This window comes from Ceratotherium simum, chromosome 22 (genome assembly GCF_057802395.1).
Source record: "Ceratotherium simum simum isolate JZ-2026a chromosome 22, ASM5780239v1, whole genome shotgun sequence".
In the NCBI taxonomy this organism is placed as follows: domain Eukaryota; kingdom Metazoa; phylum Chordata; class Mammalia; order Perissodactyla; family Rhinocerotidae; genus Ceratotherium; species Ceratotherium simum.
This window is the reverse complement of record NC_141921.1, coordinates 11,809,723-11,834,057: the sequence shown is the minus strand read 5'-3', so window position 1 is coordinate 11,834,057 and position 24,335 is coordinate 11,809,723. Positions and strand designations below refer to the sequence as shown.

Sequence of the window (24,335 nt, the reverse complement as noted above, 5' to 3'; positions counted from 1 at the left end):
GAAATTAATTCAATAATTAGTAACCTTCCAAAACACAAAGGACCAGGCCTAGAAGATTTCACTGGTGAATTCTACCAAACATTTCAGGAAGAATTTATACCAATTCTCTACAATCACTTGCAGAAAATAGAAGGAGATGGAATACTTCCTAACTCATTTTATGAGGCCAGCCATTATCCTAATACCAAAACCAGACAAAGACATTACAAGAAAGGAAAACTGTAAACCAATATCTCTCATGAACATAGATGTAAAAATCCTCAAGAAAATATAAACAAATCAAATCCAACAATGTATGAAAGGAATTAGACACCATGACCAGGTGGGATTTATTCCAGGTATGCAAGCCTGGTTCAACATTCAAAAATCAATTGATGTAATCTATCACATCATCAAGCTAACCAAGAAAAATCATATGACCATATCAAAAGATACAGAAAAAATATTTGACAAAATCCAACACCCATTCATGATTTAAAAACAACAACTACTCAGCAAACAAGGAATACATGGGAATATCCTCAACTTAATAAAGAAAATCTACAAAACTCTACAGCTTATATGGTACTTAGTGGTGAGAAACTAGATGCTTTCCTGCTAAGATCAAATAAAGGGCAAGGATGTCCCCTCTCATCACTCCTATTCAACATTGAACTGGAAGTCCCAGCTAATGCAAGAAAAGGAAATAAAAATTACACAAATTGGGAAGGAAGAAACTGTCAAAAAACTGTCTTTGTTCACAGACGACATAATTGTCTATGTAGAAAATCCCCAAGATTCAAGAAAAACCTCCTGGAACTAATGAGCAATTATAGCAAGGTTGCAGAATACAAGGTTAATATACAAAAGTCAAGAGCTTTCTTATATACTACCAATAAATAATTGGAATTTGGAATTAAAAACACAATACCACTTACATTAGCACCAAAAAAATGAAGTATTTAGGTATAAATCTAACAAAATGTATACCAGACCCATATGAGGAAAACTATAAAACTCTGATGAAAGAAATCAAAATGATCAAATAAATTGAGAGATATTCCAAGAACATGGATAGGAAGACTCAATATTGTGTCCTTCCTAGCTTGATCTATAGATTCAACGCAATCACAATAAAAAAATCCAACAAGTTATGAGCTATTTTGCGGATATCAACAAACTGATTCTAACTTTTATATGGAAAGGCAAAAGACACAGAATAGCCAATACAGTATTAATGGAGAACAACAGAGTCAGAGGACTGACACCACCCGACTTCAAGACTTACTGTAAATCTATAGTGATCAAGACAGTCTGGTAATGGTGAATAAAAGAGACAAATAGATCAATGGAACAGAATAGCAAGCCCCCAAATAGACCCACATGTATAGAGCCAATTGTCTGTATTCATATCTGACAAAGGAGCAATGGCAATTCAACGGATAGTCTTTTCAATAAATGGTGCTGGAATAACTGGACATCCACGTGCAAAAAAAGAGTCTGGATATAGCTCTCACATCTTTCACAAGTATTAACTTAAAATGGATCAGAGACCAAAATGTAAATCTGTAAAACACCTAGGAAATAACATAGGAGGAAATCTATGTGACCTTGGGTTTGGCAATGACTTTTAAATACACCAAAAGCATAATCCAGAAGAGAAAAAAAAAGATAAGCTGGACTTCATTAAAATTAAAAACTGCTCAGCAAAGACACAGTTAATAGAAAAACAGACAAGCCACATACTGGGAGAAAATATTTGCAAAGGACATTTCTGATACAGGACGGTTATACAAGATATACAAAGAATTCTTAAAACTCAACAATAAGAAAAATCTTGATTAAAAAATGAAAAACAAAACTTCAACAGACACCTCATCAAAGAAGATATGCAGTTGGCAAATAAGCCTATAAAAAGATGCTCCACATACATCACATGCCATTAAGATACTGCAAGTGAAAACCAACAGTGAGATACCACTACACATCTATTAGAATGGCCAATACCCAGAGCACTGGCAATACCAAACGCTGGCGAGAATGTGGAGCAACAGGAACTCTCATTCATTCCTGGTGGGAACGCAAAATGGCACAGCCACTTTAGAAGACAACTTGGTGGATTCATACAAGACTAAACATATTCTTACCATATCATCCAGCAATCATGCTCCTTGGTATTTACCCAAAGAAGTTCAGAATTATGTCCACACAAAAACCTGCACACAGGTGTTTATAGCAGCTTTTTTCAAAATTGCCAAAACTTGGAAGCAACCAAGGTGTCCTTCAATAGGGGAATGGGTAAATGAACTGGTGCATTCATACAATAGAATATTATTTAGCAATGAAAAGAAATGAGCTCTCAAGCCATGAAAATACATGGAGGAACTTTAAATTCATATTTCCAAGTGAAAGAAACCAATCTGAAAAGGATACAGACACCATGATTCCAAATAATGACATGGAAAAAGCAAAACTATAGAGACAGTAAAAAAAATCCCTGTTTGCCAGGGGTTCAGGGTGAGGGAAGGAGGGATAAATATGTGGAGCTCAGTGGAGTTTTCAGGCCAGTGAAACTATTCTGTATGATACCATAATAATGGATACCTATCATTACATATTTGTCAAAACCCATAGAGTTTACAACATAGTCCTAAAGTAAACTATGGACTTTAGCTAATAATAATGTATCAATATTGGCTCATTGATTATAACAAATGAACCACACTAATGCGAGATGTTAATGATAGGGGAAACTGTATGTGGGAGGGGGAAGTGTATGGGAACTCTCTGTGCTTTCTGTTCAATTTTTCTGTAAACCTACAACTATACAAAAAATTGTTCATTAATTAAAAAAAAATACCACAAAGTTGCTTTAAATAAATCAGTGTGATTGTAGCACATGAATAGACCAGTGGAATAGAAAAGAAAGTCCAGAAATAGGTCCAATTACAAATGTCAATTTAGAATATGATAAAGGTGGTTATCTCAAATCACTGGAAAAGATGGAAGTTTTTAATAAATGATGATGGGACAACTGGATAACCATTTGGATAAACTAGATCAACCCCTCACGTCACACATAAGAATAAAGTCTAAATGGATCAGAGATCTAAATGCAAAAAGAACAAAACCATATTAAGTGTGACCAGGGAACCAGGCAAAGAAAGGGTTACTGAGGATCTGATCAATAAATAACACGGTCTGTCAAATGTTTTCCAGACAAGAAGAAACTATGTGTTCTGTTTTACAGAAATTGATGTCCTCGTTTTGCAGATGTTGCTATCTTGCAGGGAAACCCACACTTTTGCAGCAAGACTCCTGCAAAATGCTCCAGCTCCAAGCATCCTGAAGTTACCTTAAACTTAGCATCTTAAATTATCCTCCTCTAGGAGGGTCCAAGCACCCATTTTCAGATCATGTGATGTATGTGGTAGCATGTTTCCTTGCTACGCATGTGTCCTGAATAAGCACAGTTGTAACAAATAAAGCTGTTATCCTCTGCTCTCCTGTGTATAAAGTCTCCACAAGCACTGAGCTCAGGTAGACACTGGGAGGTATCCCTGGTGTTCTCCACTGCTCGTGCAAGCAATAAACCTTTTCTTCACCTGCTTCTGCCTTGGTTGTGATTTTTGGCTTTGAACTCACCAAGAGACGAAACCACTGAGTTCGGTTACAAATTTGGTGACCAAAATAAGACTACTCCTCTGATCCCTGAGATCCTCGTCACTCAGCTTCCAACAGGGGAAGCAGTGGGCAGCAGCAGCTTGCCTGGGCTACCTCCCCTACACTGCCGGTGACTTGAGGAAGGGTGAAGGGAGATTCCTCTTGGTGCTGACTCACCAGCCCTGCGCCGCTCCTGCCTTGGATGAACTTGGCTGCCACATTGGACCTTTTTGTCCAGAAGTTCTCCTGGAGTGATGAGTAGTGCTGCACCCGCAAGTCGGCTGTAAGAGTCTTGAATTGGGTGAAGAACAGTTTGGGGTATAAACTGCACAGATTTCTGGTTCCAAGATTTGGTTTCTGTTTTGGATAAAACAGCTAAGGTCTGGGAGATTGTGAGACATCCCTGTTCTGGCTGAAGAAGAGGCTGGTCAGGGAAACCTGGCTGAGAAAAACCTCCATAACTTAGGGAAAGAGCTCCATAGGCACCTCTGAGACCTGGAAAGGGAGGCGCAGCTATACATCCCTGAGCCCCCTGGGTGTGTGATATTACTAGAGAGCTCTGATAGTGGTGGGGAAAGCATTTTAATTACATCTAGGTTGAAATTGTGGGATTTGTGTGTTTGCTAACCATTACTAACAACCCCTTGGGAGCCAAAAAAACAAATCCGTAACAAAAAAAACACAAACCCTCCAGTATGGTCAATACAGCATCCATACCAAAGGAGAGCCCATTAGGGTTCCTCCTCCATCATTGGCAATTATTTGGTTATACTCCCATGACTAAAAAAAGAATGATATTCTTTTGTAATACAGCTTGGCCCCAATATAGCTTGGGAAATCAAGAAAGGTGGCCAGAAAGTGGGTCACTAAAATATAATACCATCCTGTAGTTGGACCTGTTTTGTAAAAGGGAAGGAAAATGGGAAGAAATTCCCTATGTACAATGCTATATAGCTTTATGGCAGAATGAGGGACTTCAGCAAAAATACAAATTGACCAAATTAAAGACCAAACCATCTACCCCAAAAGGGAATACCTTCCCAGTGCTGGAAAGCCCTCCAGATGATGAGGACGTACTCTATCTCAATAGGAGATGGGAGGGGGAAGCTATGCCATCTTCTCCCCTCAGCCCAGCTCCAACAGGACTCATAGGGCAGCTTCCTTCTTATCCTCCTAATCAGTCATCTGTCCCCAAAGAGTCACACCCATCCACTGCTACTCCTAAACCTGTCTACACTCCCTTGCCTGACAGTACTACTAGATATGGGACTTGTTACAATCCAAGAAAAGGTGGAGCTTTTCCCTTATGCCAATTCCCTGGTGCGGATGGGAACCTTATAAATGTACATGTGCCTTTTACCACCTCCGACCTTTACAATTGGAAGGCACACTCCCAGGGTCTGCAGGAAGACCCTGGAGAGTTCCTTAACTTGATGAGGGATGTATTTTTCCACTCACAACCCCACTTGGGCTGATATACAGGCTCTCCTGTCAACCCTCCTGACAGGGGAAGAAAAAGCAGCAGTTTTAGCTGAAGAAGCCCTGAGGGAGGCAGATAAACAGCAAACCAATCAGCCCAATCACCAGATTTGGTGGCTGGCTGAACAGTTGGTGCCCACCACAGATAAAGGCTGGGATCCCAATAGAACAGGGGACAAGGCAGCCCTAGAGCACTATAGAAACATGCTCTTGAAAGGGAAAATCTCCTGTTAATTGGAATAAATTAAGGGAGATTCACCAAAGACCAGATGAAAACCCGTCAGCATTTATGCAAAGATTGAAGGAACACCTTCAAAAATATACCCCTTGGAACCCTGATGGTGAAGGCAGGCAAATAGCATCAGGAACCTGTTTCATGTCTCAGAGTGCCCCTGATATCTGGAGGAAACTCCCCTAATTGGCCATTGGTCCCAAGACCAACCCCTCCCAGTTGGTAGAGATCGCCTTTAAGGTTTTCAACAACCAAGATATGGCAGAAGAGGAAAAGGAAGAAAAGAATATGAAAAAGCAAGAAACTTTGTTATATAGTAGCATTGCCATCTGTCCCAGGCAACCTGGGAGGAAGGAAGAAGTCACCACAGGTGAGTGTCCCCCCACCCCCAATGTGGGAACAAAATAGTGCCTGTAAAACTTGGGCCTAATTAATGTGCTTACTGCAGGCAGAAGGGACACTGGAACAGGGAATGCCCACACCATCCCCAGAGAGGGAAGGGGCTGGACAAGCCCAATTCCTTCCAGCTACCCCTGACTGGAGAGCAATATCGATGGGGCCAAGGGGCTCCCTGTGCAGCTCTCAAAATCTCCTCCGAGGACCCCTGGGTTACTTTAGAGGTTGCTGGAAAGGAAATTGAGTCCTGTTCAACACAGGAGCCACATACCCTGTTTTGACTACTAGGAAGGGCACTCTGTCCAAGAGGGAGTATAATGTAAAAGGGGTATCAGGAAAAGGAGAAACAAAGCATTTTCTAGAGACTCTGACTGTGAAATAGGTTCCAAAGTTTTAAAATATTTTTGTGTGTTCCAGTGTCCAATTCCTTTGTTGGTAAGGGATCTGTTGGCAAAATTAGGGGCCACCATAAGTCTTCAGCAGGATAAAATAAAAGTTCAGGTTCTTCGGAACCAAGGAGCAGAATTTGTGGCACTACTTCGTGAGCCAAACAAACTGGCTGAGTCATTCCAGAAAATCTTTTAACTCAAGTTGATCCCAATGCTTGGGCACAAGGGCAGGTGGGATGGGCTGTTAACACCCAGCCTGTTAAGGTAAACTTAAAGCGGGATGACCATTAGCCTCAGGTAAAACAATGCCCTCTAAAGCCTGAGGCTTTATCTGGGATCCCACCTGTACTGAACAGGCTTTTGAGGCAAGGATTAACAAGGTCTTGCAGATCTCCCTGAAACACTCATCCTGCCTTTAAGAAACCAGCCACATGGGGCCAGCCCAATGGCATAGTGGTTAAGCTCACACGCTCTGCTTTAGCAGCCCGGGGTATGCTGGTTTGGATCCTGGGCGCAGACCTGCTCACTATTCAGCAAGCCATGCTGTGGTGGCATCTCACATACAAAATAGAGGAAGATTGGCAGATTGGCACAGATGTTAGCTCAGTGACAATCTTCTTCAAGCAAAAAGAGGAAGATTGGCAACAGATGTTAGCTCAGGGCCAATCTTCCTCACCAAAAAACAAAAAAAAGAAAAGAAACCAGGGACGGGAGAATACCAGTTTGTACAAGACCTCAGAGCTGTGAATGATGCTGCCAGGGACATTCACCCAGTGGTCCCAAACCCATATACCCTCCTAGGAAACTTACCTGGAGATAGTAAATATTACACTGTTCTGGGCCTAAAGGATGCTTTCTTCTGCATCCCTTTAGACCCTGAGTTTCAGGAATTATTCACTTTTGAATTGGAGGACCCTGAGACTCACCAGAAACCAATATTGTTGGATGGTATTGCCGCAAGGATTTGAAAATTCTCTAACCATTTTTGGAGAAATCCTGAGTAGAGACATAAGAGACTTAAAACCAAACCATGGGACTTTATTGCAATCTGTGGATGACGTCCTTATTGCAAGCCCTACAAAGGAGGACTCTGACAGAAACATGGTTACGGTTCTACCCTTCAAGGCTGAAAGAGGTTATAAAGTCTCTAGGGAGAAGGCACAAATATCTAAAGAAACTGTTAAATATTTGGGGTTCATAATTTCACAAACCAACACAGTCTTCCCCAAGAAAGAAAATTAACCATTTACCATTTGGCCCCTCTGACCACTGGAAAACAATTATGAGAGTTTTTGAGAACGGCAGGTTTCTGCCACATCTGGATTCCTAATTTTGGATTAATAGTAAAATGCCCATATGATAAGCTGCAGGGTCAAGAAACCAATCCCTCTGAGTGGGACAAACAATGTGAGCAGGTCTTCAAAAGACTAAAAGAGCTCCTGATGAGTCCTCCTGCTTTTGGTTTACCTGACTTAACTAAACCTTTTGATGTCTTATGTGTGTGAAAAACAAAGAGTAGCCTTTGTTTTTGAGTATTAACTCAAATTTTTGCACCTTTTAAGAGGATGGTGGCCTATTTTTCAAAACAATTGGACACCATGTGGAGGCTGGCTGTGTTGCCTGTGGGCCATGGCAGCCACCTGCCTGTTAATTAAACAAGCAGAAAAACTGGCTATGGGACAGCCCCTAACAGTGTGGATGCTACACCGGCTTTCCAGTGTTTTGGAAATGAAAGGACACCACCGGCTCATGAATGGCAGAATGCTGCAGTATCAAACAACACTGCCAGACACTCCTCAGCTACTCTTAAAGACTTGCCAGGTCCCAAATCCAACCACCTTGCTTCCTGTATTGCAGGATCCTCTGGTACATGACTGGTCTGAGCTAGTGGATCAGGTATATTCAAACAGGAAAGACATCCAAAGTGATCCTTTGCAGAATGCAGAGGAAGTGTGGTTTGTAGATGGAAGCAGTCCTGTTGTTAGCAGTCAGCACTGAGCAGACTATGCTGTGGTGTCCCTCCACCCTACCAGAGAAGCAAAGGTGCTCTCCCCAGGAACATCAGCGAAAGGCAGAACTTATTGCCCTGACAAGAGCATTAAAATTAGGAAAAGAAAAAACTGACTAGCTATTCTGATTCCAAATATGCCTTCTCTGTTATTCATGCTGTGGGAGATCAAAATTAGCCACCCTGAAATATATCTCTTTACCTTGATTATTTTCTCTGATGGATATTTGACCTCCCCCACTAACTGCCTAAATAATTTAACATAGAAGGCCTGTTTCAGGAAGGAGTTAATACCATATGATGGCTGTAATATGATGTAAAATAGATGCTACAATAGGAAAGGCACAATCAAGCCCATCTTATCAAAATTCTGTCTCTCCCTGGCCCCGAAAAGAGTTGCCAGGGGCCGGCCCCATGGCGTAGCGGTTAAGTGCATGCGCTCCGCTACTGGCAGCCTGGGTTCGGATCCCGGGCACGCACCTTTGCACCGCTTCTCTGGCCATGTTGAGGCCACATCCCACATACAGCAACTAGAAGGATGTGCAACTATGACATACACCTATCTACTGGGGCTTTGCGGAAAAACAAAAAAAGGAGGATTGTCAATAGATGTTAGCTCAGAGCCAGTCTTCCTCAGCAAAAAGAGGAGGATTAGCATGATTGTTAGCTCAGGGCTGATCTTCCTCACACACACACAAAAAAAGAGTTGCCAGATAAATATTTACATTTATAGGGAAATCTCCATATGTAAAGGTATCTCCCTCTCTGTAGCCGGAAGAGGGGAGGATGATCTTATCTCTGGAAACCCTTTTCAGTACGGAAGGAAAGGACTTAAATCTGCATACCCTTGATTGCTGTGATTTCTGTCTCCCTTCTGTCTCCCTCCCCACCCCCAACATCCTCCTTTGTCTTTAGCTGAAAATGGTATTTTTGTGTGTGTGTGAGGAAGATCAGCCCTGAGCTAACATCTGATGCCAATCCTCCTCTTTTTTTCCCTGAGGAAGACTGGCCCTGAGCTAACATCCGTGCCCATCTTCCTCTACTTCATATGGGACACCACCACAGCATCGCTTGACAAGCGGCACATTGGTGCATGCCTGGGATCCGAACCGGCGAACCACGGGCCGTCGCAGCGGAGCACGTGCACTTAACCGCTTGCGCCACTGAGCCGGCCCCTGAAGATGGTATTTAAGACGAGAATCTCAGTTTCCCTGGTTTCTCCTGTGTATACATGTTATTAAACTTGGTATTATTTTCTCCTGCTAGCGTGTCTTTTAATTATTTGGCCAGCCATAAGAACCTTAAGGGAAAGGGTGGAGGCGATTATCCCTCTTCCCCAACAATGCTCACGGGGCTATTTGGAAGGAAAGAGGTCTTTTGTTGGCCAACAGTAAAGAAATTAAATGTGGAAGGGAAATTCTCAGGCTGCTCTCAGCAGTCAATTAACTGAAGGAGTTTGCAGTTGTACACTGCAAAAGACATCAGGAGGGAGAATCAGAAGTATTCAAGGGAAATCATTTGGCTGATGCTACTGCCAAATGAGCAGCCTTAACAGAGGAGGTTCTCCAATTAGCTCTCATTCCCTCTCTGCTCCTCTAAGAATTCACCCCTACATAACATCCCAGAAGAAATAGAGATAGCTAAAAGAGACATAGAAATGTCTCCTGTCTCAGGGGCATGAATGATGGACAGCAAAGGAAAGATCTAGCTGCCTTAAAATACAGTCTGGGCAATGATAAAGTTTGCTCACAATTCCACTCACTATGGAAGAAACCTTGTCAACTGGCTTCTGGGCATAGTGAGAAACCCAGGTTTAAAGGAAATAATATACAAGTTGACAGGGCAATGTGTACAATGCCAACAAAATAATGTACAAACCAGGCCACCAATGCCACCCCTGGCAAGAGCTGTATAGTCCAGAGGAGCCCTGCCAGGGGAAGACTGGCAGGGAGACTTTACAGTTATGCCAATTGCACCAGGAATATTTAGGTATCTCTTGGTTTTTGTAGACAGTTTCACTGGATGGGTTGAAGCCTTTCCTTGCAGAACAGAAAAAGCAGGGGAAGTGATAAGAGGACTGATAAAAGAAATCATCCCGAGGTTTGGACTGCCTGGGTCAATTCAAAGTGACAATGGCCCTGCCTTCATATCAAAGTAGTTGCCCAAGTTTCTCAAACACTAGGAATACAGTGGAAGCAGCAAGCTGACTGGAGACCTCAATCTTCTGGCAAAACTGAAAGAGGCAACTGCACCCTGAAGGTCACAGTGGCCAAACTCTGCCAAGAAGCACAAGACAACTGGCTGAAGCTCTTGCCCATTGCCCTGACCCACATCAGTGCTGCTCCTAAAGGAAAACTTAAGCTAAGCCTTTTTGAGATGATGTGCGGAAGGGCCTTTCCAGGTGATACTGGTTCAATAATGCAGCCTGATCAAGAAATTGCAGCAGCTGTAAAGCACATAATTAACCTAGGGCAAGCAATGTCTAACCTTTATAAATACGTCAATCTAAATCTTCCTGCTCCTACAGGAATAAAGCTTCATCCCCGTGAGCCAGGGGAAATGGGTGTACTTAAAAACCTCAAAGTCTGTGTCCCCTCAGGATCAGCTTAAACCCATTTGGACAGGGCCTTATTTGGTCTTACTAATCACTCACTCTTTCTTAAATTGCAAGGTGTGCTATCCTGGATCCACCACACGCGGGTTAAGCAAGCTCAAGAGCCGGAGACTGTCACCATTCCCACAGACTCCTATTCCTGTGAACCAACATCGGACTTGAAGTTCCTGTTCAAGAAGGGTGCTAAAGATCCAAAGATAAATAATGTCTGAATCCACAGATTATACTATAGCTTTTATCCTTATTTACCTTTATTGACAAGGGGCATTAACACAGACCTCGTTAATTCCCTGGGAAACAAATGCAGTAGTAAACCTTCCCAGAATCATAGCAAGAGGTAATGGATTATCCCAAGGCTCGATATGCCATAGGCACATCCAAACCAAAAGTGGATGGCCTGTTGCTTATCCTATACAATCGGAACCCAACCTTAGCCTCTTTGAAGGGTCCCCAAAGGCTTTTAGTGGACCCGCATCTATTGCAGTAGAGCTAGTCTCCTCTGGTATAAACCTAAAATGTGTGAATCTGACCCCAGTAACAAATCACACTAGCCATGAGAGGGTAATATAACTGAACTGCACTTCAGTCAGTGAAAGCTGTCACAATGTCCACCAGCAGAGGGCAACATAAACCAATCCTCTATAAACTTTTTTTGTTGTTGTTTTTTGAGGAAGATTAGCCCTGAGCTAACGTCTGTTGCCAATCCTTCTCTTTTTTTGCTCAGGAAGATTGGCCTTGGGCTAACCTCCATGTCCATCTTCCTCTACTTTATATGGGACGCTGCCACAGCATGGCTTGATAAGTGGTGCATAGGTCTGCACCTGGGATCTGCACCTGCAAACCCCAGGCCACTTAAGCAGAGTGTGTGAACTTAACCACTATGCCACCGGGCCAGCCCCCCCATCACTTTTAATATTACTCAAATCCTGTAGCCCAAATGAAACTCACTGGTGCCCTAAAACCAAAAGGTATGTAAAAAGCCCAAGAAGAACCTTTCTAAACCAGTGCAAGTTTTGGACAGGGATACGAAAGCCCCTTTGATACTGGGGGCTTACTTACCTGTCTCCTCAGGTAACAGGAAGGGTACCCAAAGGCCCCATAAACTATAACTTAACTTATGGGGGACCATTATATCCCAGTTGCACAAGCAATACCCCCAGTTGGGACATTATGTTACTCAACTGGTTTGATATTACCATGCCCTGATGGGCCTGTGCACTCCCAGGATATGTCTTCCTCTGTGGATCGCCACATCATAAGCTCCCAATTATCATGCCCCTTCTGCTGTTTTCCATTCCCCACTGCTTGCAATAGCCCATCCATGCTTAGATAATGTACAATATGTGGGAGAGTGTACAATAGGAATGCTAGGTCCCTCAGGAATCACAATATACAACTGCATCTGACACCATCCCAGAGAAAAAAGGGCTATTGGGTTGATCCCGGCAGGAAGTGGGTTAACAGTGGGACTGGCTTCTCCCTGGGGAGGATTCACATACTATGAAGTTACCCTAAGGAACCCAACTAAATCTCCTGAAACATTGGCCAGTAACACAGGAAAAGCACTCTACAATATAGGAGTGTCCTTAGATTCACTACCCAACGTGGTGCTGGATAACAGATTAGCCTTGGATTACACACTAGTAGAACAAGCAGGTGTCTGCACAGTAACTAACACCTCATGCTGCCCATGGGTAAATACTTCAGGGGAAGTAGAAGTAAATATTAAATAAATATTAGACCAAGCTACATGACTACACACCCTTACCAAAAGGGCAGTATGGCCAATGAGGAATGGGGCACTGTAAAAAAGGCCATCCCCTCTGTAACCTGGTTCTTACCTTTGATAGGCCCCCTTGTACTCTTTTTGTTATTATTAATATTTGGTCTATGCATCTTTCATAAGCTAGTTAAGTGTATTACCTCTCATTTGGAACAATTCAAGTTACAAATGATGGTTCTGTGACACTACCAACCATTGCAAAACTCCTCAGATAGCCCTAAAACTTATCTTAGCCTGCAAGCACAAGAGTTTTACTCCTCTGCCTCCCCTGACAATGACTCCAGCCAGCAGGAAGCAGTTACAGAAGACTGACTGTCATACCTTATCCCTCAAGAATAAGGAGTAAAGTTTCAGGGGGCATTTTGCAACCAGGGAACCAGGCAAAGAAAAGTTACTGAGGATCTGATCAATAACTAACATAGTCTGTCAAATGTTTTCTATACAAGAAGAAACTATGTGTTCTGTTTCACAGCATTGATGTCCCCATTTTGCAGATGTTGCTATCTTGCAGAGAAACTCACACATTTGCAGCAAGACCCCTGCAAAATGCTTCAGTTCCAAGTGTCCTAAAGTTACCCTAAACTCATTACCATCTTAAATTCTCCTCCTCTGGGAGGGGCCAAGCACCCATTTTCAGATCGTGTGATGTATGTGGTAGCATGTTTACCTGCTACGCATGTGCCCTGAATAAGCACAGTTGTTACACAGTTGTTACAAATAAACCTGTTGTCTTCTGCTCTCTTGTGTATAAAGTCTCCACCAGCACAGAGGTCGGGAAGAAACTGCTTTTGGGAGATATCTCTGGTGCTCTCGGTTGCTTGTGTAAGCAATGAAACTTTTCTTCACCTACTTCTGCCTTCGTTGTGATTTTGGTTCCTCACTGACCAAGAGACAAGCCCATTGAGTTCAGTTACATAAACACTAGAAGCAAGCATGGATGAATTTCTCTACAATCTGAGTATAGCACCGCGGTTCTCAACCAAGGACAAGTTTGACCCCAGGGGACATTCAGTAATGTCTGCAGACATTCTCAGTTGCCACAACTGTCAGAGTCCTACTGGCATCGAGTGGGTGGATGTCAGGGATGCAGCTACACCCTACAATGCACAGGACAGCTCCCCACAGCAGAGACATATCCAGGCTAACGTCATTGGTGCCACGGGTGAGATACCCTGGACTACGGGAAGGCTTTTAACTATTACTCAAAATCCAGGTGCAATAAAAGAAATATTGATAAATTTGACTAAAGAAAAATTAAAAATTTTGAACAAACATAACATTTCATATTTCCCACACTTTTTGTATGATATATAGAAAATTTCTGATAAGACTGCCACTATGGATGTAGCAAACTCCTCTAAAGGATGTGTATTTCATTGGAGCAGTGTCCACATAAGAGCTCCATTAGGACAAGAATTCTTTCTCTTTTCACACTGAGGCCTATTCCTCTAGACAGACATGGTACAGTGATGACAGCATACGGCCTCGGGCAGCCCACACCCAAGAACTACCTGTATGTTGATGCAGCGTTTTGCTTATCTGCTGTAAGCGGTGGCCCTCAGGGCTGAATTTGAAAAGTATGGCGTGGTGATATAAGAAACTGTACAAGTGGTAAAAGATGATTTTGTTGGCTTCACATGTCCCTTTTACATAAAGATCACAGGTGCTGGAAGAGAAAGTGGGGTAATGTCAATAAATGACTTAGATACTGGCAAACAAGTGTCTTTTGGCCCTCTTGTCACTGACCTGTTTATCTGGCACTTGGTCTCCCGGCTGAAAGCACATTTCATGAGTATGTCCAGGGTCATCAAATTGATGTGCGCAAAGACCTCCACAATTGTGTCCTGAGTGTCACAAATCTTCTCCCACTTACCCTGGCACAGGAGGTCAAATCAACAACATCACCATCATCAGACTGTCTGTATCTGAAGGCTTCTCCCTAATCCTGCCTTTATGACATGGGGGAGATGACCCTGACCAAGCAGGATCCAAAGGGCATGTGAGTAAATAAGCCAAGTGCTTCCTTGGCATGATGAAGGGGAAATGAACCTAGCTACGTGAGAAAGAGCCTGGAGCAAACCAGGTATCTGGTAAACGGCTGAGTTAAGTATCTTTGGCCTTTCTATTATTACCATAACTCTGCTTTAAAACAGATCAGAGTCCCAGTAAAAGGACAGTCTCTGATACAAGACACATAATTACAGGGCTTCCTCAGGCATCAGTCTCCAAATTGCTAGACGCACCACCCCATCACTAGTCTCAACCACCATAACTACACTTAAATAAACTTGGAACATTAAAAAAAATTTTTTTTCTTTATTCCATAGTAGGGGACAGAGAGAAGCATGAATAGGGGCTGTTGCAGGGAGCTTGCTCTCAGCCAAGTGCTGCCTGTGTCCACTTTACTTCCCCCCAAAATGACCTACTCACACCCCCTGAAATGTTTTGTGGCTTAATCTGTCACAAAGTTCCCTGATGAACATGTATTTGTCATAATAAGCATTCTTTGTGTAAAAATACAAATAAATCTAAATGTTTACGTTCAGATCAATCACTTGTTGAGCACCTATGCCTATGGCTGAGTGCTAAGGACTTGGAGGCCAAGGAAAAAAGGCAGAGATTTTTTTAAAGCTATTACCTGAGTGTCAGTGTTTAGTTAATTGCTTTCATCCTGAATTATGTAAGTTTTACTGGGTACAGGAAGTGAGTTGAGAAGAAATGAAAGCAAAGAGGAGGCTCCAAGCTGGAGGCACTTTGGAACACCTCAGCAGAGGGAGGAGCTGTGAGAAGAATCTCAGGGAAACAAGAGACTGAGAAGTGAGGAAGATGCAAGTAGTTTACCAAAATGGAGATAAACTCAAATACCACCACCAGCTGGCTTGTAATTGTGCATAAGGCTGCACAGCACCCGAATTAGAAGACCACGGCCCCCTCTAGCCTGCACCTCAAGCTGTCTCCCTCAGGAACTCACACAGGTATTTTCACCACAATCCAGCAAAGTTCAAGTTAAATCTACTTTGTGAGGTTAGCTGAGAACCCAGCCAACCAGCTGGTAACAGAGGATCTATGGAAAAGGGATGGGTTTGCAGAAGGTGGAGGGAACCTTAGGCTTTGTCTGTGGTGTTTGAAGTGTGTATGATGAAACTGTATTCATGAATCACTTGTCTGATTTTTAAATAAGTACAATTTAAAAATATATCATGTACAGTGGAGTTTTGGAATATAACTCATTTATACATCAGGGACCGCCCATAGGAATGTTTCCCTGCAGCGTCTTCCTGCTCCTTGGGAAGGGTTCAGGTCAGCTCCTAATGATCATCCTCTGTCTACAAGAGGAAACTCTCATCTGTGACTTCAATGTAGACACTTATCCTTGGCTAGGGCCTTTACAGCCTTCAGGCGAGTCCATTCCGAACTCCACACCTTTGTTCATGCTGACTCACTCTGCCTAGGATTCCCCCATCCATATTATCCACATATTCAAGTCCAGCTCAGATTTCATGGTAAATTGGAGTCTCCTCTAAATCTGAAGCTGTTATAGCTGGTCCTGGTTTCCTTACCTGTCACCTACAGCACTTACTGTCTGAATCTTATTACTTGGTCCTTGGTTTACTGCCATAGGATCTCAAAATATATGTAAGACAGACAACCAGATCTTCTTCCTTTTTTATCACACAAAGAACCATCCCAAAGCTTTACATAGACACCTATTGCTCAGTGGGTACTTGCACATCAGTTAATTTCTAGAAATCATCCCCCTTTGACTCTTACCACCCACTGAACATAGGTCTAATCCATTCCCTGTTGGTAGCATTTTGCAACACACCAGAGCACTTTTGTGCTTCACCTACCAGCATTGTGTTTACAGAATGGGCCATCACCTTGACATATGATTTCAAGATGTTAAAATTGAATCCAGGAGTTAGTAGGCTACGGTGCTGGAAACACTTGGGTCCATCGAGACTCACTAGTCCTTTTCTTTGAGAAACAAAAGGCACAAAACCTCATGCCCCTTGTTAGAGGAGATGAGGAAGGAGAGGTGAGGAACACAGTCATCACAGAGCAACTGTGACGCACAGATATTCATGACATGGTGGACTATCAAAGTAGTGCTCATCTATTAAGATTGAGCTGGGTTTTGATGCTTACATCTGGGATGGATGTATTTAGCGTTGTAAGAAGGACCCCAAGTTTCAAAGTCTGATGAGAGTGCTAATTCTGAAAAGACTATTTACAACTTGTTTAGTATAGTCATATGTCACTTAACCATGGGGATGCATTCTAAAAAATGTGTTGTTAGGTGATTCCGTGGATGTGCGAACCTCATAGAGTATACTTACACAAACCTAGATGGTATAGTCCACTACACACCTATGCACCATGGTACTAATCTTATGAGACCACCATTGTATATGCAGTCCGTCATTGACTGAAATGTCGTTATGTGGCACATGACTATAATTGAGTATGTCATTTAACCTTCCTAAGTCTTGGTTTTCTCAGTGATAAAGTGTGATAATAAATATCTACTTCACTGTGTTGCTGTGCACATTACATGAAGGTGTATACGTAAGCCACCTGGTCTGGTCTCTAGCTCCAAGTAGACACACAACAAATATTCATCTCCTCTCCACTCCAAACCAATCCATGCACTACACTGGGAACACAAAATTCACAAGGAACTGGACAAGAGGGTCCATTCTGTCCCCAGATATCCCTTCCTTGAGCCCTAGTCTGTGCTTCATACCCGGAAGTGATACAAAGTGGAAACACTCATCAATGCTGATGCCTCACAATCTTCTGTTATTAGGGGGATCAGGAAAGATTAGGCTTTAAAAAGACCTTCACGTTTATTAATATATAATTGCCATCATTCACTGAGTGCTTCTAACATGCCAGGTTTGCAATGCACGGTCCAGCGCTGGTACAATGCAGCCATTACACTAAGTGCTGAAAATTTGTGTTTCATTCAATCCTCACAACAGCCCAGAGATGAAACTCAACCTCATTATCAAAGAGGAAGAGACGGAGGCTTAGAAAGATGAGATGACTTCCCCAAGATCACACTCATTGGTCAGTGGGGGGTCAGTTCAAATCCAAGTAGCTCTGAATCCAGTATCTATGTACTTTCATTTAATTCCTTCCTTGCCTAACACAAATACCAATTATAGGACAAAAAGGCCTAATTCATGTGCTCATGGAATATTACCAAACTGTACTTCAGAGCAAAATTTTGCTGATTTGCATATGAAAATAGAGGAACTCCAAAAGAAAGAAACAGATCCAAGAAAACAAGAGTGAAGAAAGACTAAATGAAGAATATGGATACTGAGGCTACAGTTTGAAAGACAGAGGTGGGACACATTCTCACATAAGCTGCCCTGAGAATGAGACTTTGGGGAGAGAAGTGGACGAGGAGGGCTCCTAGGAAGCTGTGCTGTGCTGACCTTAGTGGTCCCTCTTGACCTTCCCCTGGATAACTTGCAGTGTAGACCCACCATACTCCTGACGCATGTGAATTCTGATTTCAGTTTCCTTGGAACGCTGTCCCATGGAAAGGGGACTTCAAGTGAGAGAGTGGGGCACCCTCTCTTTTGCACATACATACCAAGACACGGAATCAAGAACTTGTACAGGTTCTTGGACTTGGGATCTACAGAGTGAAGCAGAGGAAACAGAAGACAGCATTAGAGGAAAGTTAACAGTCATGGCTGGTGACGGTTCTCTTCATTTGTGTGCACTAACCACAAACAGTGAGCAAAAGGGGGCCCAGGGCTCACTTCCTGCAGCCCTTGGCAGGCCCAGGGAAACCCCAAGTCTTGGTTCAGGAACCAGAGAATAGCAAGCCCATGAGACAGACAGGTACACAAACCCAGATTCTTCCCTTGTTTACACGTCCTCCAACAGACACAGTGATTGCCCGAGGGTCACAAGTTTCCAAAACAGGAGTTGGGACAACAGATCATATCCTTTCTGGAAAGCAAATGAACTCTTAGAGCAGGGGCGGCAGACACCAGAGAGTGAGGCACTAATGCCTCCTGGGGTTCTCGGGAACTCTCACTGGAAGTGCTTTACAGCTCTTGGCCTTTAAGAGATGAGCTTGAGATGAATCAGCTGGGGGATGGGGAAACGTGGAGACTTTCAGGAAAGGCTGTTCTTTTATTAGGTTTTACTAAGAGGAATGGAGACAAGGGCACAGGGAGGAAAGATGAGAACATCAGACGTTAGTTTTACAGAGTTCATGGAGCGAAAACTGGACATTTTAATTTTGTGCTATGAGATAATCCACCGTGGAAGCCTTGGAAAAGGGTTGGATGGGGGAGACAGATGACCTGTGCCTCAAGAGGGAACACAGTTGAGAAATGGGCAGAAAACAAAACAAAATCTGGACCACAATCAAGAGGGTAGACTAGTAAATTAATGACCTGGCACTCAGGTTAACATACTGAACAGCAGAGGCAGAGCCAATTCTGAATCCCCTGAAGATTTCTGCTCAAGAAAGGCCTGGGGGTGGGGAGTGTTGCTGACACCAAACACACAAAAGCAAGAGAGGCAAAGGAAGCCCCTGGTGATCTGGTGGTGCCACCTGGGCTCTAAGATACACTGACCTAAAAGGGCCGATGAGAGCCTGAACTACATGGGGGATTGGGAACATGGGACCTCCTTCAGGATTGGTGGGAAACCCCCCCACCCTTTCTCCACTGTCTCTTAAAGGCCCAATAGTGATCTCTGCTGCAGAATTCCTTTAGAATCCTGCCTGTGGGTTGTGCATATCTGATTCCTTCTGAATTCATCACCTCCCCAATTACATGGGCTCTGAAGATCCCAGCAGATAATTCACAGCCAGGAGAGGATTGTGGAGGATAAGGCCAGGCATTCATTTCATACCAGGAATGCCCCTGGGCACAGTTTCAGCCAGGTCTGTCTTGAGGCCTCTCCTCCCACACACCCCTGCCCCCAGAGCCTTACTCAGTCCCAAAGGAGGTAGTGGATTCCAGGTCTACAGCTGACTCAGCCCCAGCCGCTGTCATTGATCTCACTGCCACCAGGTGGCACTGTTGGAAACTGGTTTTGCTCCCTGTCAGGCCACCTGGGAGTGGTGCTGAGGGACCACTGAGCCTGCCCAAGCTTCAGTCAGCAGCCCCACCTACTGGGTTGCCAAGGTCACAGCTCTTTTTAGTTGACACCCCCTCCCCATTTCAGCCACTGTTTCTCAAAGCACCGCATAGGAAAAAGTTACCACCCACCAAATGAGGGAAAATCATTCCTTCCCCTAAAAACTCCTAAGTCCTCATGTTGAGTATAGTGCCCATTCCAGACCTCCCTTTGCATGAGGCAATTTTATTTCTACAGAATCACTGCTTCCACTGACACTGTCAGGACCACGTTGTTGATCCCCCAAATCTCCCTCACTTCCAACTATGCAGCTGAGGATGGAGTACTCATGCCTTCCTTACCTGTCTGTGCACAGAGCTCTGACTCAGAGAGGGACAGATTCTGCCAAACCTCACAAACAAAAGGTCCTATTACACTCTGAGGTGTCCCAGATAAATGGATATCTGTTCTCCCACAACTCAAGGGACTCTCATAAGACAAAGAGAGACAGCTTCAAGGTGGGCATCTGGTTCTTTTTCTGTGGACAGCAGCTGAAGATTTCTCAGTTAAGACTGTGGACTTCTTGAGCCAGCCCTGATGATCTAGTGGTTAAAGTTGGTCACGCTCCACTTCAGCAGCCTGGGTTCAGTTCCAGGGTGCGGAACCGCACCACTCATCCATCAGTAGCCATGCTGTGGTGGTAGCTCACATAGAGGAAGCAGAAGAACTTACAACAGTACACAACTATGTACTGGGGATTCGGGGTTGGTGGGGAGGAAGACAAAAGGAGGAAGATTGACAACAGATGTTAGAAAAGAAAAGGGCGAATCTTCCCCTGCTGGAAAAAAAAAAAAAAGACTTTGCACCTCCTATAGCTACATGAATGGAGGAGGCAGGAGTATTCTCAAAGGAAGGTGTTGCTGTAACAAATTACCATAAACATAGTGGTTTAAAATAACACTCATTTATTTATCTCACAGTGCTGTAAACCAGAAGTCTGACATGGGTCTTGCTGGGCTAATATCAAGGTGCCAGCAGGGCTGCATTTCTACTGGAGGCTCTAGGGGAGAATGCATTTCCTTGCCTTTTCCACCTTCTAGAGACCACTGGAATTCCTTGGTTCATGAACCCCTTCCTCCATCTCTAAAGCCAGCAACAATGCATCTCTCCGACCCTTTGTCTGTAGTCACATCTCCCTCTGACCACAGCCAGGAAAGGTTCTCTTCTTTTAAGGGCCCCATGTGATTAGATGGGACCTACCCAAATAATACAGGATAGTCTCCTCATCTCAAAGTCTTTAACTTAATCACACCAGCAAAGTCCCTTTTGTCATCTAAGGCTACATATTCACAAGGTCTGAGAATAAGGACATGGACATATTTGAAGGTCTGTTATTCTGTCTACCACAGAAACAAATCCAAATGTTAACTGAGGACTTGGTCCAAGAAACTGTGTGTGTGTTTGAAGCTGACATATTTGGCAAAGGCATCCAAGATAATATAGCATATTTTTAAGATCCCTAGCTCAGTGTTCAGAACAAACAAGTTTCAAATAATGGGCACAATTAACTGTGTATCCTTGAGCAAGTTGCTTTACTTCTTTAGAGACTCAGTTTACTCTGTTTTAAAATGGGCATTTTTACAGTGATTATTCATAGAACTTATATCAGAAGCCCTGATTCACCTTCAAGATCCCCCTGCAGGACCGAGGCTCTCATTCCCCAGGTTCACTGCTGTGTCGGCTGCTAATGGCTCAAAGCAGCATCCCTCTCCAGGGACTGCCCTGCTGCAGCCAGAGGGCAGAAAGGATGAAAGACCAGCTCCAGGACTTAATTCCAAGAAGAGCAGAGCTCCAGAGGAGGTTGAATTTTCAACCTTGTCAAGAGTGCCACAGCAAGGTCAGGGTACCAGTCGGGCAGAATGAGACCCTAATACATGAGATAGGGACATCTGAGTCAATGCACTTGAAAATCTTGGGTCTCCAGATTCCCCCTGAGTAAATCCAGCATGCAGAAGTGGCTACTTTCTCTGTTAAAGGCAAGCATCCTTCCTTGGCTTAAGGACAATGCAAAAGCCTCTACCTAGCACAACAAAATGTTCCTCCCTCAGGATCTACTCCCACCTCTCCTCCAGACCACCAGACCAATAACTAGAGTTAAATCACAACATAACGCAGCCAGGAAACTCTGGGTCTGGTAAAGATGAAAGGGAACATCCTCCAGAGGAGCTGAAGGACCTAGGCATGATGTCTGACAAGAGCCTGAGGAGTCTGGGTCAAGAAGACAAGACATAGACTCAGATAAGGGAGGATTTATAAATATGAAATCCTCTCCTGTGATGTAGGATTTGACAGACTGTCAAGGACCCCAGGAGACAAGGCTAACATGCTGCTAGGAAAGCTCTGGAAGCTTGGGGGGGAAGAAAAAGCCTGCACTAAAGAATAGAAATACAACACTGCTGTGAAATAAAGGTTCACACTCTAGGTAGGCTTGCTTGAATGGAGATACTATTTGAGGTTGAAAAACTCAACAGCTGGATGCGTGGAAAGGACTTGAAGAACATGAGATTCAACAAAGTGATAATGAATGAGGGACACCAGCATCATGGAGTTCAGTGGTGGCCGTCCTCTCTAGGCAGGGCTGATGACAAGAGATGCCAGTATAGAAGTGGGGTCCTAGATAAACAATGGCCATGATAATATGCCCCAAAATAAAAGAGGCCAAGTGGCAGTCCTTAAGCATCAGAAGCAAAATGGGTGTAATTATCATAAGAAGCAGTAAGGCTGGAGTGATCCTCAGGATCCTGACCTGCAGAGAGCTAGGGCAGTGGAAAATAAAACATGATATCCCTAGAGGCAAGACATGTGGCTGCCAATAAGACTGTTGCTTGGATCACAGGAAATGCTTTACAGGAAAGGAGGTGTGGCAGTGAACACATAACCAGGGGACCAACCGGCCCATCACATACTGCCCACCAAAATGTTTCTGCCCTGAAAAGGTGATGGAATGGCCTTTTGAAGGCATGTCTGAGGCTCCACTTGGAGACAACACCTTGTGAGGATGGGGCCTCGTCTCCGGGATGTAATATACAACCTACTCATCGACCTAATGGTTCTGTGTTTTCAATGGATAAACTACATGGTTCTAGAAACCAATGGGTGGAAGGAAAATTGGCTTTATTCACTATCACCCTCAGTGATCCGTGTTGGGAAATTAGTGCTCCCCATACCCACAAAAATAGGCTCTGTGAATCTAAAGACTTGTTTCCCAACGGGCAGATATTTCCACCAGGGGGCACAGTAAAATTCCCATTAAACATTAAACTATGGCTTCCACCCAGTTACTTCAGGTTCCTTGCAACAAGAGAACAGCAGGGAAGGAAATAAGTCCCAATGTTTAAGGGTAATTGACCCCGATCATTAGGAGGCGGTATGGCTGCTATTCACAATGGAAGCAGGGTAGCATGCTTTGGCACCCAAATGATCCACTAGGAAATCTTTTGGTATTCCCCTGACCAATTATGACAGTAGATAGACAAGTGAATCCTGAGATGGCCATGGTGATCAAGGGCTCAGCACATCAGGGATAAGGAGCTAGGTCACCCCACCTAGACCAGCAGAGATGCCAGCTGAAGATGAAGGAAATCTACAAGGAGCAGTATTGGAGGGAACGATGAGAATCATTTGTGGACTTGAGACCAGAAGTGGTCATCTCATTAGCCTTCCTCTTCTAACTTTCCCAAGGAATTTACTATATGAAGCAAGTGGAACCCAGCAGTGAACAGGGTAGATTGTAGAGATTATGACACCATCAAGAGTCCGCTTTAGTACTGAGACACTTATTCCCTCAACTGCCAGGAGTATTAGCTGCTGATGGCTCAAATCTGAGTTCCTCTTGGGAAATTCCCTAGGCCACATGAACAGGCCTTACCCAAGTTTACAATCTTCCCTTAGGGGTAGCGAGCAACCAATGACTGGTCAGTGTGGAGGTACAATGGTGAATTCCCCTCACCTCCTTTCAGGACACTCTAAAGGACAGCTCAGATTCCGTGCTCACCCTGAGATTGCCTGAGGAAACTGTTTCAAGTGCATCACAGTCCATTTTCTCCCCCTGCCCAATCCATGCTGCCCTTGCATCCCCACAGGTGTTGTTCCCAGTACCCACCTGACCGGGTAGCATAAGTATCGAGGAAGCTAATTTAGTACAATGCTCAGAATGTAGTATTATGGTAAATAAAGCATAGGCAGGTAGTAGCAAAACTGGAGTTAGAAATCTGAGTTGTTAGGTCTGACTCTGAGACTCACTTGCTTTGTGACCTTGAGAAAGTCAACTAATGTCTCTTGGCCTTAGTTTTCGTGCCTGTAAGATAAGATAAATAAAACCTTACTGATAAACTGAGAATTAGCTGTGATTGTGCTTTGGAAGGTGAAGCACTGGGTGAATGCAGCATAGACATTTATTTTTGCAGCTCTACTATGTGCCACACTGTGTTAGGCACTGAGGAAGGAAATCTTACTTTCTCACAACTTACGTCTGACTCTCATTCAGATAGGAAGTGGTGATACACAAGGTTCCCAGCTGAAGAGAAACTTGACAGTTCTGTGCTTTCCCTAGGATGGGAAAATCAGGCAAATGTTTGGGTTTAGAAGATCCTCTGCCAGAGTGACATTAGGGAAGATGGCAAAGCAGGAAGCTCTAG

General features: G+C 43.7%; 1 pseudogene; it reads right to left on the bottom strand.

The window, feature by feature from the left end:
* The window catches only part of LOC147914053 (cytochrome P450 4X1-like), a 197,003-nt pseudogene extending 175,648 nt beyond the window's left edge, over positions 1–21,355 (bottom strand).
* Positions 21,356–24,335: the final 2,980 nt, after the last annotated feature.